The sequence below is a fragment of the Aethalodelphis obliquidens genome, unplaced genomic scaffold, assembly GCF_003676395.1.
Source record: "Aethalodelphis obliquidens isolate GAN/ISIS:26980383/991018 unplaced genomic scaffold, ASM367639v1 scaffold19, whole genome shotgun sequence".
Lineage (NCBI taxonomy): Eukaryota > Metazoa > Chordata > Mammalia > Artiodactyla > Delphinidae > Aethalodelphis > Aethalodelphis obliquidens.
The window spans coordinates 23,333,029-23,343,922 of record NW_020837963.1 but is presented as its reverse complement, the minus strand read 5'-3'; positions in this window follow the sequence as shown (position 1 = coordinate 23,343,922).

Below are 10,894 nucleotides of genomic sequence, written 5' to 3'. Positions count from 1 at the left end.
AATTGCTGTCAGTTAATATTGAAAATTCATCTAAATGTTAACCTGAAAAAAAAAATTGCCTGTGAGGTTCTCTGGTTGTTTTAAAAAGAGGGTCAATATTCAATGTGTTATATCACTGACCAACTCAGCCATTTTGACTTAGTTAAGCACAGGGATTACAGAGTTTACTAGTGAAAGATTCCAAGAAAAATATCAAAAATAAATTATGATTCACTTTGTTGTAAAGCAGAAAACAACACGCCACTGTAAAGCAATTATACTCCAATAAAGATGTTATAAAAATAAAAAATAAATTAATCACTGGATTATTTGTTCTTAAAGTGTTTTCTAAAACATGGTGCAGTGAATAATTAAAACATTAAAACCTGCTATCATTGCATACATGAAACATTTCAGTAGATACATCCCAGTAGGTACCCCCGGTTTTTACTGATTTTCGTTAATCATCCCCTGTTGTTGCCACAGTTGTCACCTAAAAGCCCACATATAAACCATGGCTATTCAAGTGACATTGGGTAAAGGACTTTATCTCTTCAGTATGGATATTTTGTTCTATCTTAAGTTGTTTCATCAATAAAACTAAGAAGAATCAATGTATGATTAATCTATTTTTTGCAAAAAAACAAAGCTTACTTGAGTAAAAATATACTTTCATGCTTTAGAAGTTAAAATCAGTGCCTCAGTTTGGGCCTATGTACTCATTTTCTTGGTGCAATCATTATTCATGGTTAGAAAGGTGAACTTGTTTATTGTATCCATTGACTATGTGTCTATTTCACCCTCTATATCAACTTCATTTTCTATTATAATTTACTAAATTAAGATCATTCTTTCCCAGGATCAAAGGTGAAAGAATGCCTAATGGCCAAATATTTTGAGCAACAAAATAAATAATGATAGTATACGATTATAATCTTAAGAATAAATGTCTAAGAATCCGTACAGATATAAATAATAAATTAACAAATATTGTAAATGGGAGATAAGGGGCACATCTTCTCTACAGAAGATTTCTAAGTAATAAATTGAAAGGAATGAGGGGAATAGGAAATCACCCTTGGAACACTGTAGTAATAATTGCTGCAGGCTAGTTCCATGGATTAATGGGAAAAATTTTAAGTTAGTAGGCAAAACTTTTAAGAAAAAGAGCATATATGCATACCCTCAAGATTTCTCCTCCCAAATATTATTAATTACTGTGGTACATGTGTCCACAAATTTCTAGATATTCCTCTCTCTAGGAGGTAGCTCTTAATTCCTCTCCTCTAAGAATATCCTGGGTTTAGCAACTGACTTTTAACCAATAGGGTATGGAAAAAGTGCAGTAGTAACTTTACAGTGGAGAAACCTGGTAGACATCACCCTAACCAAGTAATTAGCATACTATAACAAGTAAGTTGGTATCTTGTACTTCCCGATAGAATGTTATAAGAAGAGTACTCACCCCTGTGGTATTTTTCCAAAAAGTTCCAAACCCCTAACAATGAGAAAACATCAGACAAACCCGTACTGAGGGACAAATACTTCAAAATACTAGATGAATACTCCTCAAAAGTATCAAGGTCAATAAACACAAGGAAAGACGGAGAAACGAACAAACATTAGAGAAGGATAAGGACATGGGATAAAAAAAAATGCAATGTTGTATCCTATACTGGATCTTGGATTGGAAGAACATTAGTGAAAAAGCTGGTGGAAAATAAAGTCTGGTTCAGTTAATAATGTTGTACCAGTATTAAATTCTTCATTTTGGTATGTGTATGATGGTTATTTAAAATAACTCTATTGGAAGCTGTGGGATGGATACACAGGAACCTTCTTTACAGCTCTTCCGTAAATCTAAAGTTTTTTTTTTTTTTAAAGAGTGGACTTTTGACTATCTACAAATACTTTAATGTATATGACTACATGTGGGGGGTTGCATGTAGAGGTCACTTGCCAACTCTCAAAGAATGTTACTGGTCAAGAATTTTAAATAATCATTTCTTCATGAAAAATGTTTTCTTTATGTCTCAGAAGAAATTTCAGAGGTGAGATAGCATTGAAGTAGATTGTAGACTTATCACATATTTTTTTTTGTCTACATGGATAGAAGTAGAATGGCTAAATATCTTAAGAAAATGTACCTTACCAACTGAAGAAAATGTTGTCTCCAGCCAATATTTATTGCTTCAAAAATCTCATGACTTGTCCTCCTTATAAATCTTACTATATTTGTATGTTATTATGGTATCACCTATTTTCTTCAAGAGTGTTTGGGTTTGTTTTCCTTCCTCTCATCCTGCTTTAAACAAACTATCTCTGCATTTTCTTACAGTCACCACTCCCTCATAAATCATTACATTCAAGGCTATAAAACTGGTTTATCTTATCCAGATTAATCATCTCAGTCTCGTCACCTTGCCCACCAACCCTGACAGGCAGCCTATCATTCTCTGACTTAACACCGCAGGGCTATTCATTTAGTTCTGCCTAGAGAATGCTATTTTATTTGCAAAAGAAAATTTATATATCACAGCTTTGGGTGAAAATTTGTCTCAATGCTTAATATCTACCCTAGGGATATTTCACCTCAATTATTAATTACATTTCTAATGACCATTATCGACAGTTATTATTTTTTCTGTAATTTACAGAGGAAAAAATATTTTCAAAATGTGCTAATAACCAATTGTTGTGTACACTTTTGGCTGATGGAATTGTGCATTTATATCCTTCACCATTTATAGAGTTGTCAGACCATTAGTTATAACCTATTTTAGCACAAATAACCATTTCTTTCTATTAATTCCATGTAAGGCTTTAGCTAGTTTGAGCAGATAATGAGGCAGGGAAGGCAGAGCAATCAGAGGAGAGGGAGGGAGGGAGGGAGGGAGCAGGTGAGCGCCTGCAGAGGAGTGAGAGAGAAGAGGAGAAGGAGGAGAGAGGGAGGGTGAAAGGCCAAGGAGAGAGCTAGGGGACTCGGGGAGTCAGCTTTTATAACACACCAAGGTCTGGTGCTTTGAAAATAATATCAACAAAAACCTACCGAAATAGGTAGGCAGAAGGGAGACACTAATAATTTTAATTTGCTAACCGGGGTTTTGTAGTGAAAAATAATAGCTTTTGAAATGCTATTAATTTTGAGATCCGAAGACTCAACCATTTTCAAAGAAACAACAATAACTTCTATTACAAAGGCAAATACACAGTTATTTTGAATTTTCCTTATTCTGGGAGTTATATATATACAAATACATACATATATATATATATATATCCTGATAATTTTTTTTGCATTGTGTATTTTTTATATTTCTATGTAAAAAATAACCACAAAATTTAGGAGCTTGTAACAAAACACATTCTCTCAGTTTCCTTGGATGAGTAGTCCAGCAAGGCTCGCCTTGCTTCCATGCTCAGGGTCTCAGAAGGCAACCATCAGTGCGTCAGCTGGGCTGCATTCTCATCATGATACTCAACTGGGGAAAGATCCACTTCCAAACTCAGGACACTGGCAGGATTCCTTTCCTAGGGGCTGTGTGACTGAAGACCCCATTTACTTAATGACGGTTGGCTGGAGCTACCCTCAGCCCCTGGGGGCTACCTGCTGTTCTTTGCCGTGTGATCCCTCCATAAGCTGTTTGCTTCTTCAAGGCTAGAAGGAGAATTTCTTGCTGTAGTTCACTAAGATGGAGTCTTACATAACATGACAAAATCACAAGAGTGACTTTCCTGTCATCTCTGCCAATATTCTATTGGCTAAAAGCAGTTACTGGTTCGTCTCATACTCAGAAATGGGGATTATAAAGAAGTGTGATTTAGCAGAAGTCAGGGGTCACTGTAACCTTTCTCGACCACACTTGAAAATAATAAAATGCTATATTAAAACTCTCATTCTGAATTTCGCAAACATTTTAATAACTATAGTTGAACATATTACGTTTACCTACTTAAAAAAAATCACAAACATATTTACTGTGACGGTTAAACTTGATCAGTTTGTTCAATAATAATAAACTGCTTCCTTCTTATGAGTATTTTAGTGCATTCATTAGTGTAAGGTGTCTGCATTATTTCAAAGAAAATGTTCAGAATACAGCATTGCATCTTGCTTTCTTTTCAATTTACATTCATTTTGTGTGTTTTGAAATACTCTGCAGGAACTGCACTCAGTCACTGTGAATGCACATGGTACTGAGTTCCACTTCAGCCTTTCAGCCCTCTGTCATCCTCCTACTTCTCTGAATCAGGTTGCGTGTGTTCTACAGCTTTCGGGTATATTATCGTTGTCCTGATTCCTGCTTCCGTTTTTCTTCTGTTTTATTTAGCACTTAATTGACAACAAGAGTGGTGTGGAGTGTGGCAGAGACCATTCCAACTACGTCTTGAGCAATGAAGCTAACTGGAGAAGAACTCTTCAGTCTTAGAGTTACAGGCTGAATTGCGCCCCCCAAAAGCCACATGACAGTACCTGACAGTGTGACTGCATTTGGAGATATTATCTTTAAAGAGGTAATAAAGTTAAAATGAGGTCGTTAGGGTGGGCTCTAATCCAATGTAAGTGGTGTCTTTAGAGGATGAAATTAGGACACACGCAGGCACAGAAGGAAGATCACGTGAAGACACAGAGAGATCGCCATTTACAAACAAAGGAGACGGGTCTCAGAAGGAGCCAGTTCTGCCGACACCTCAACGTCCAACTTCCCCACCTCCAAAGCAGTGAGAGAATAAATTTCTGCTGTGTCAGCCACCCAGCCTGCAGTACTTTGTTACCAAAGCCCTAGCAAGCACCCTGCGTAATATCAACATTGTATCTCATCACAACTTGAACCACACACCTTGTGACTGGTGACTGAAATTGCCTCAATCAGCCACTGAGATGCAAGAATCGCAGCCACATGCTACCCCTGCGGCTGCGCAGCTGTCTCTATTTTCATTCATTTTACACCAGGATGCGCCCTGGAGAAGAGGTATGATGTAATATGAAATCATTACAGCAACAAGCCCCTTCCTATGAATGGCCAATTTGACTCAGTGTTTTAAAAAAAAAGTTCTCTGGGGTGTCTTCCATTATGAATTAAAACTGAGAATTTTACAGAAGATAAAAGGGTCTTTAGACTTTAATGGAGTCACAGGTGTTGATGATTCGGGGGAAGTAAACACCACTGAACACCACCAGATCTAGAAAGCACGAAAGGTTTCATTAGGAAGTTGTCTCACAACATAGGAATTAAGATGTCAGGGAAAGTTTGGAAAAAAAAAAAAAAGAAAGAAAAATATTAAAATATTCTAACACTGGTGATTATTTCCACTATGCTCCTGAGAGATGTTATTATGTATTTTCTTAATTAAAAGCTGATTCTCTGGCAGCATTCAAATTCTCGTGAGAAATCAAATGCTCTTTTACTAAACTGTCATCACATGACTTATTGTGAAAAGCAAACAATACCTTTCCCGAATCCCTGTTGATAGTGGTCTGCAAGACGGACCCCGATCTCAAATAAAACTTGCATGCCCAAAGATGTACTGGGCTTTTCTCTGATTTTCTCTACATTTAAAGAAAAAAAAAAGTGCTGTCTTTCCCCGCATACCTTACTTTTATATCTTTAAATGTTGAAATTATCAAGAATATATAAAATAAAATGCCATTGGAATAGAAATTTTCCTCTCAATGCCTACTTACCACATCTAAGTAGGTTTAAAGCATAATTTAACACACATTAACACAGCTGTCCTCAACCTTTTTGGCACCAGGGAGCGGTTTCGTGGAAGACAATTTTTCCGCAGGGCGCGGGAGGAGGGCACAGGTGGTTCAGGCAGTAATGCGAGCAACGGGCAGCAGCAGATGAAGCTTCACTCACTCACCGCCGCTCACCTGCTGTGCAGCCTGCTTCCTAACAGGCTGCAGACCGGTATCGGTCCACGGCCCACGGGTTGGGGACCCCTGCCTTAAGAAACAGATTTTTTTTTTTGGTACGCGGGCCTCTCACTGTTGTGGCCTCTCCCGTTGCGGAGCACAGGCTCCGGACGCGCAGGCTCAGCGGTCATGGCTCACGGGCCCAGCTGCTCCGCGGCATGTGGGATCTTCCCGGACCGGGGCACGAACCCGTGTCCCCTGCATCGGCAGGCGGACTCTCAACCACTGCGCCACCAGGGAAGCCCCCAGATCATTGTTTTGATAGATCATTTTGAAGAGTTTTTGAGGATGGGATGTAAAAGTAATATTCCAAAATATATAATTTATTTCATACATTGCTCTCAACCAACATTTCCCCAAAACAACTAATTTGGAAAACATGGGTTGCCATGAATTACCCATCTTGTTCCAAATGCATGTGTTGTCTTACTGCTTAACTCAGATTTTGCATCAAGGAAGGTACCTGTCCATTATCAACTGAAAAAGTAATCTTGTCAAAATGACTACAAAAACAAGGTAATACACAAAAACTTTGGAAAGGTAAATAAATGTAAAATCGAAGAATTATATTTATGGTCTCCCTTTTATTTTTCAGATACGGTTTTACCATTTCCACATCCTGATATAAACAGATGTCTTACAATTCAATGCTACGCATTTCAGAAGACTGTTATAAATTTCATATACAGGAGGTTGCAAGAGTTAAAATATGAATAGTAAAATGTCAAGTAACTGTATATCTTGGGCCATAATTATACATAAAAATGAAAAACTATTTTTTAGCCCACAGGTTACATTTCAATTAAAGTCTAGGGTAAATGTGGATTTCTAACTCTTTGAAGATGATTTTGTAAGGCTTCATCATAAAATTTCTCTATAGGTTTATACTTCCAGTGGTGAACCTTGGAATAATTAAACAACAAGGAAAAATAGGCTACTAGCTTACTAAAGCAGTCTTCTGGAAAATCCCTTTGCTAATGAAGAGCCTGCTGTGACCAAGTTTCAATAGACTTAAAGGACATCCTGCTTGGTCTGCAAAACCGCCCTGTCACCTGACTGCAGGGCTGTTAGTTCATCCTTTCATTTTAACTTGCTGATAATCTTTTCTGGGCAAACAATACAAACTTGAAATAAAGAAAGATGTATCTGAGAACATGTTATTTATTGGTTTTGTTACTTTATCTTATTTTTAAAATGATTCATAACTGCATTTTATCAAACTTACAGAAAAAGTAAACGAAAACACGTACTCACTACCTAGAACTGGATGATGGTATCATCATCTTCGTATGTATGTACAGATTAAATACTATGAAATCTCAATTTTCATCTCCACCTTTCTTCCAAGGTATAACAGTTACAAAATTTTTCTAATTAAGTCTCAAGTTATTTAACATCTCTATACTTTCCCCAAGTGAAAAAATACCTGAGAGTATTCTAAGTAACTATTATAAACTACCCTATCTTTATTGTTATAGTTTTCTAGAGATTGTTTATATAATGTATGATAAAAACAAAACAATGTTTATTATTTTCAGAGACTGTAAAGTTACTGACATGTTTTATCAGTTACCAGACTTCTCCTGTTTCTGTTCTTCTACTTTCTACTCCTTTCTCTCTCTTTTCTGTAAAACTAATTTTTAATGAATACAAATTGTTAATAAGGATATCATTTACCTCAGATATTTTGCAAACATATTGATGAGATCAGTGTTTAAAACCATAAATATGTTTAAAATATATGTTTCCAATCTGACACAAAAATGTAAAAGTATGCAGATATTTTAATACAATATAACATTTAATAACCTATGAAATATTCAAAATATTAGAAAAATATCTGGCTTCAAAGAGCATATACTATAAATTATTCATTTAAAAATAAAATATAAATGTATATCATGACCTACTTATCTTTCTGACTACAGGATTTAAAACAGCATGTTAATAGTGCTAATCTTTATGTGGAGGGATTACAAATTTTTTTTTTTGGATGTGTTTGTGTGTGTATGTATTTAGTATTAAGATATAGGTTGTATTTTAAGGTTTTTAATTGGTATGTAGTTCTGGTTTAACTACTTTGTTCATTTGAGGCAGAAATTATATTGACAAGATTAATTTTTGTTTAGAAAACACAATTTCACATGTAAACTAAATTTGTAATTCATAATAGTCTTTATATTTGGAGATTCAATAAAAAAGACTGTAGTCATAAATAAGCAACTACCAATTATTAAAGTTGTTTGTGAGAGGAGCTTAGGATCAGTAGCTGAATTACTAAATAAAGGGTTTAGAGCTACGTATTTAAATTTTTAACAAAATTCCAGTTTAACCTAAAAAATATTTTATTTCTTAGAAAATTATTAAGGTAATTAAAGAAGATAACATAGTAAAACTCCTATTTCAGAAAGCTTTGTACATTCTTAGCATCATAATAAATATGATTTTTACCTTCTTCGTGAAGACCACTTGATATAGTTTATTTGAAAAACTGAAAATAATTTACTGATAGACTCAACAAATAAATGTTTAGTCTTAGGAGGAATAATTTTTAATAAAATGTATTTGGCAAGGGGAGCTCATGTGGAACTTTAGCAAAATGCAACTGATAGTGAACATTCTTTGATTTTCTTCACTTTTATTTTTTCCTGTAACTTCCCCCAAGGTTCCAGGGATTGACAAGCTATTCTCACCTATTACGTGTTATACATGACTATGTGAATATCACTTCCTGAACAGTAGATTTCATAAGCTGTTCTGATCCTGGGTGTCCTGTCTTCCAGAACCTGAATTTGAATGGCACCTGGTACAGAGAACCCACTCCTCGCTCTGTCACAGTGGTTGAATGTGGATAAACTTGCCAAGGTAGTTAGTCTCCCAAAGGTGCCAGAGAAAACACGGCACGTTCTTTATTCGTCTCGCCTCTCATTGCTTTTGCTTCAAATCTTCTTTGCTGATTTTTCTGACACAACAAGATTTGGCGCATATTTCTAAAGAAGTGGCCACGCAGCCATAAAAGAGCAAGTGTGATTCTATTCTGCCTCGATCATCATCAATCAACTTGTCATTTCAATCGTTACGGCTGATCCCTCAATTCAATGTCATTTTGTAATGAGAAAAATTCATTTTTCTCAGAGAAAGAATTTCTGTAAAAGTCACATTTTGATAAGTAGGCTTTAACTTGTTTCCTTATCAAAATATGAAAGTTGCAGTAAATACAAAATACCCCTTTTTAGGAATGAATACTTATAATAATTTTACGGATGGTGATTTACTCTTGAATTTATCTAGTCCATCTCTGCTTATAATAGAGGATTCAGCTCTTGCTAAGTCACTATCCTCTATTATAAGCAGAGATGGAATAGATAAACTCAAGAGTAAATCATCACCTATAAAATTAAACATAATTTAAAGAGAGTTTAAATACCACCAAATGCAGGTGAATAATAGAGATGAAGATGTGACAAGACTTGAAAAAGCTAAAGGCCTATCTATTTTCATAACTTACACTAAATGGAAAAAAAATACTGGAATTTAAACCTTTATACATTAGCCTACCTAATATGCAGATAGTTGTGTAAGGAAATATAGTGGAAGTAAGAGGAAACATGGGTTTAACCATAGGTTTAACAAATACTAGTTTTTTAACATTTTGCTGATCAGATGTTGTATGATAAAAATGCATCTCATTCAGTTCCCCAGGTTGACAAAGCCAGTCAGCTTCCCTCTTTAAAAGGAGGTATTTTTACACAAATGTGGTCATTTTTCAATTACACCCATATAAAGTGTTCTAAATTCAATTCAAGAAGGAACAATCAAAATACATAACAACTGTCGTAAAAATCAACCATAAATGAAGAAATAAAAACAACAAAGAAAGACATAAACAAGAGATAACTATCATTAACGTATGGGTTGACATATTTCATGTATGGTTTTATGCTCACATATTATTCGTGTATTTATAATATTTTGCAGGCCTAGTATAAAGAACTGAATATTCTAATAGGGGACCAGAGTGACCAATACTTTACTTTAAAGCAAAGTTCATTTGCAATATATCAAGGAAGCAAAACACTTTAGGGCTCTGAGACCAAGTGTTCTGCAAGTTACAAAGTCAAACTCCGGTGGAATTTGGTTGCCTCGCCTACTGCTGCACTTCTTCAAGAAATGTAATTTGGTTAACTTACTCCCTTAATTAAAAATAAAGAACCAACAAAAGTACTCAAGAGTCTGTTACTTACAAACACACACACATATGCACAAACACACACACATATACCCCAATCAAATGTCCTTTCACTTAAAAGGATAGTCTACCAGAAGCATGTTCCATATGTACAATTTCTTCCAATGAATTTTTGAAACAGAGTGTTGTTCTTGGTCTCAAATTGAATTTTGAAATTAACATTCTGCCTTGATTCCAGACTCCTAATTATCAAGATAAATGACAAATTACAAGTTAATTGTTGTAGTTGAATATAACTGATTAGCCTACTTCACGGTTTTAGAAATCTGGAAATATAGTGAGATATTCTCAACCAATGCTTAATTAATCCACGAGTACAGGTATTACAGGCATAAGGTAATAGCTAGGAAAATAACAGTATTTGTTTTTTCTTGGAAGATTTACATGACTAGGAGTTGAAAGCTAGGTATTTTACTCTGAGTATTGATCTTAATTTGTCATTTTGTTAAGACATAAACTATGAAGATGGGTTCACTCTGGTGTGAACCAAGGAACGAAAGGCAATGGTGTCTACACCTGATTCTTCAATATGTTATGACATGAAAGAATAGCAGGTCCAATGGCATAAGGTTCCAGGGGCTGCAATAAAACCTACCATATTTAGACTCTTCATAGTTGCTTTTAGACCTTTTGGGCTCCTCATCTTTCATCTGAAATACATCCTTATATTTGTATTCCCAGGACCTGATGTACTGCTTTTTGCCAGTTAAATCTCTAGTTAATACAGACTGCACAGTTCTGAAAGG